The sequence below is a fragment of the Cibotium barometz genome, chromosome 52 (genome assembly GCF_041138505.1).
Source record: "Cibotium barometz isolate CiBa-2024 chromosome 52, ASM4113850v1, whole genome shotgun sequence".
NCBI classification, from domain to species: domain Eukaryota; kingdom Viridiplantae; phylum Streptophyta; class Polypodiopsida; order Cyatheales; family Cibotiaceae; genus Cibotium; species Cibotium barometz.
The window spans coordinates 13,366,169-13,371,287 of record NC_141097.1 but is presented as its reverse complement, the minus strand read 5'-3'; positions in this window follow the sequence as shown (position 1 = coordinate 13,371,287).

Sequence of the window (5,119 nt, the reverse complement as noted above, 5' to 3'; positions counted from 1 at the left end):
AAACGACTATATCTCACACGTGTGGTATTTAATAACTCTATTATTTGTATTTTGTAATAATCTACTCTCCTAACTCAGTTCTCTTGCATCTCTACCTCCCTACTCTACACCATCAGCATCCAGACCAGCAGCAGCAGAGGTTCATACCCAGCACAGGATACTCATCATCAGCACAGCACACTTGCAGATAGCTTCCAGGTTAGTAAGAAAATCTTTTTCCTTTTCTTCTTGTTTAATAGTATATTAGGGTAAGGAATTGATTGATGTGATGTAGGTTACATATTATGATAAATATTATATGCATTTTTTAGATTTTCTCCACTGCATGTAGAAGCAGGAAGACCTTTTATTTGGGCCTGTTGAATGAGAGTTTGATCACTTCTTGATGTCCATAGGCTCAATCCATGTTGCACCAAGCTGCATACACACTGAAATGACTAAAGGCATGCTGAAGTATGTTGTCTCTAGAATTTGCAGCAAAACGCGAGGAGAGGATTTTAGAAATCTCAAAATAGTCCAAATCGCATTTTGTTGCAAATTTTAAAATGCTTCTTCATCCACCCATTTCAAGCCTGCATAGTTCTTCTATACACACAATACATATTGTTTATAGTTGGAAAGATAGAGAATTCATCATATGAATGCAATAGCATGTTGTTTCAAGTATTTACAGAAAAACGCGATTTTGAGCTGTTACAAATTTCAAATCATCATAATCGCCTTTTGTTGCAAATTGCTCAATTTTGCTTCATCCAATTTGTCATCACCTTCTTTAATCATTCTATGTTCTCCATGTTTCTAATCTTTTACTATTGCTTTGTATGGACCTTTTCAGAGTGATGACAAGAACCAAGGCAACTGCAAGGAGGTCTGGCAAGGGGCCAGGGCTTGCAGCAGCAGCAGCTGGGGCTGATGTCAAGGAATCTAGTGTGCCTACAAAAGGAAGAGTTGCACATGGCAGGAAGGGGAAGCCAATGAGCATGCTGCAGAAAAAGTCCAAGAGGTTAAAGCATTCTGCTAGTGTGCTAAAGGAGATAAGGAAACAGCAAAAATCTATAGGCTTTGCAATCCCCAAGGCACCTTTTCAGAGGCTAGTGAGAGAAATTTGTGATAGCTGGCACCTTGGTTTCAGGTGGAACAGGACTGCCATTCTTTCCTTACAGGAAATGGCAGAGGATTACTTGGAGAAGTACTTTGAAGATGCAATGCTTGTAGCAGCCCATGCTCACAGGGTAACTCTGATGGCCAAGGACTTCAACACATTGTCCAGAGTGAGGTGGAGGTATGACAAGCTGGTCCATCCTGTGGAATGGCAGGACATTAAAATGAGAGACATATTATTAATTCCACCTACAAGGAAATTGAAGGCAGACAAGGTGAAGGTTGTTGAAGTGACCCACTCAATGAGGGAAAGCTGCTTATGAGGAGTCACTGAAGCAGCAAATAGAGGAATCCAAATTTGCTATAAATGTGGAGACTGTATAGATGGAGCTACAGATACAGAGAAGGTTGCAGGAGCTGGGCCCTAACATAGTTGTCCATATTGAAGATGATTTTTCAGAGAATAATTTTGACTTGACAAGAGCATGCTTGGCAGCATTGGCTCATAAGAATGAGTATTGCTCAGATACTATCATTCTTGCAATGCTCTAGTAAGTGTCTTTTATTTTACATTTGTTTGCAAAACAATCCTTATTGTACCTCCTCCCTTACACCTTACCTTAATTATTGTTTTGTCCAATGTAGCATGATGAGAAGCTGGTTGAACCATGCTGTACAGCATACAGTTTATATTATTGATCCTGCAATTTCCTTCAAGTTAAGAGATCCAAAGAAAACTCCCATGGATATTTCCAATTGGTTCAGACACTGTGATTTTGATCATGTTGATATTTTGCTACTTCCATACCATAACAAGTATGTGTGTGGCTGCTTCTTTTGGGATTTTCCTTCAAGATTGAGTACTCTTGTAGCCTTTGATTTCTTAATGCTTTTTTCCTTATGCAGTGACCACTGGAGCTTTGCTTCTATTGACATCCAGCAGAAGCAATGCTTTTTATTCAACTCTCTTAGAAACACACACAGAGAGGTTAAATTGTAAGTGGTTTGTGTGCTATTTTTAACTTTGAACTTCATTATTTGGATTTAATGCACACTAACTGAATTATATGTATTGCAGTTGTATTAGAAGACTTCTAGATGCATTGGATCAGTGTCCTCCTAATGTCAATCTTTTGGATTCAATAGAGCCAATAGATTTAGAGGTAGAAAGTTGCTCCCTCTACTGATGTCTATTTCATGCTATGCCTTTGAACTTATTGAATAATTTTATTTTGTTCAGACATTAACAGTTTCTAACATATCTTTCCAACTATCCAGACACCACAACAAGATGATTCAAGTAGCTGTGGTTGGAGAGTGCTGATTAGTGCCAAATATATACTTTCAAGCTATTTTGAGATAGGACAGCCAGAGCTTGTAAGAAAAAATAATTTTCATTTAGCTTCAAAAAATTTGATATTGGTACAAAGTGTTCTAAATCATCATATCTCATTGCAGATGAGAGAAGATAGCTTCAACTCGAGCTATGTGTATAGTTTCAGAGCTGATATAATTTGGAAGTTTTTGAAGTATGCCTTCCCCAAACCTATTGTACCAGCTACTGTCGAGTTAGGTGAGAGCTCTAAAGTCCGAGAAGGTGTCATACACCTTGATGACACAGATGATGAAGATGTGGTGCCACAAGAACAAGGACCTAGTGCTGATGAGGAGAAGCCACAAGAATAAGGACCTGTTGCTGCTGATGTTATTGAGGAAATGATGGAGCAACAGCAAACAGATGCTCCAGGGGTAGTAGAGGAGACAATGGAGCAGCACCAAGAGACTGTACACGACAAGATGGAGCAACAGAAAGTAGATTCTCCAAATAAAGATGATACGGTGAGCTTGGACCATGTAGAGCAGCCTCTAGATCAGCCTGTAGATAAATAGAAAATTGTTGTCAAGAATATGTTCTACATATGTAATTAAACACTTCTGTACAGAATTTTACATTTCTGAATATAATACCTTTGTTTATGGAGTCTGTGTTATCTCAATTTTAAAATTTTCAATGTCTTTGCATTTTATTGATCTCTCTCTTCTTTTGAGCACCTGCAAAAAAAGCAATATGAAACAATAGGGTAAAGTAAACTAATAGCACTGCTTAATGAGACTAGGATAAGTCACATGGTATACCTTCTTATTGTTGTAGATAAATAAAAAGTCCTTTGAAATAGAACCTTCTGTCTCAAATAGAATGTCATTGCGCAATTGAGCTAGGGAGCAACATTGTCTTAATGTGATATTGACTAGCACATCACCATTCTCAACAACATCAATATCAAGAAGTTTATTTTTTTGCACCAAAAGAATCTTCATCTTGATCCATAGGGACTAGTTTTGTACCTAGCATTCGACTGCGCTTATAATAAAAAGAAAAAATGAAATTTTGTGATGCAACCATGTACTTCAGTTGCATAGAAGGTTGGACAACCTCACAAAACACTGAACTACATGTCTTCTTATCCCAACCTTTATCCAAAAATTGTGGCATGCATGCCAGACTTGTTGCTTTAACTGTGAACATTGTTTTTGAAACCTTCACTGGAAAGGTATTAAACAAGTCTACAAAAACTGTGAGAGGCATGCACAAAGAAATTTTTATTATCCTTGTGGCAATATTGGGCCTCAGAGCTTTCTGTACTTCTTTGAAAAGCTTGGCTCTATATGCCTCTGTAACACTAAAATGTGGGAGAGGCCAATCCACTGAATTCCATGCTGGAAGGTCTTGTTTTCTTAACACACCATGTGTGTTTGCATTGTCCAGCAACTGATAAAAATGATCAGTAAAAAATATACCGGATTGAGCTAGCTCTGTTGCACATCGACCTTCGTATTGTTGTTCTCCTATCGATCCATGCAAAACATCTATAAATCCCAGAATACAATCGATGTTTTGCCATGTCTCATACGATGAAGGGTATAAATCTGAAATAAAATAACACAAGAATATCAGTAAGCAAAGAAAGAAAGCTTTGTCTTAAAAATCCATGCACCTCATAAAGAACAAAACCACAATAGAAAAATATACAATTAGGCCTGTGTTGCGGAAGATCATTTGGATAGTCTCGCAAGACAAGTTCTTTATGCATGTACACATGCTGAATCAAAACTTCTTTCACCGATATCTTTTCTCTGGTGATTTTAAAATCTCGTACTCTTCCCTTCCATGATGCCAAGAAAATATTTTTTGTCTGGGGTCTCTTTCTTTTACTAGGTTGCATGAGCACCCATGCTCCTTTCGAAACAGTAAACCTTTCCCAAGTTCCTTCCGTTTTGACTGTACTTGAATTCTCTACCGAAGAAATAGAAGAAGCAGGTCGACGGGGTAAGGATGTGTGGTATAATTCTGCCTTCATAGTATTATCATCCACAGAGCGTCTTCCACAAGAACGACCATAGTTTTTATTCACCATGGATACCTTGTGAATCTGTAACCACAGCAAAGTAATGTAAACAAGATAACAAAGTGAAGTTTCAAGAAAGAGAAAGTAGGCAGATAGATAGTTGACAAGAAACATCTTACTCTAAGCCAAACTGGATCAAGGGAGCAGTTTTGGAGAAGAAGAGGTTGCTGCACAATGAGGTAGTAGTGTAGAATGGTAGACCTTTCGAAGGAAAGGCAGCACAACAATTCAAAGTTCAAAGGGAGGTGGAAGCGGGAAGGCCCTTGTCAGAGAAAATGTCAGACTAGATTCTATCTTCATGTCCAAAGATCTTGTGAGAATAAAAAACCAATCTCCACATTAATGTAGCACGCTTGTACCTACATAAAATATTGTTTCTTTTATCTATTTTCTTTTATTTTTGTGAATTTCCAACGTTACGTTGGCCCTCTGTTCATTGGTTGAGAGCTTATTTTTCCAAACCGTAAAAGGCCCCAAAATGAGCTCCCTTTTTCCCTAATGCTTCATGCTAGGTGAATGGAGCTCATGGAGCATCTTCTACGTTGAGATATTCTAGGGCTTGATTGTAGAGGAAGATACTTTCTTACTTTATGGAGCTACATCTAAGGAAA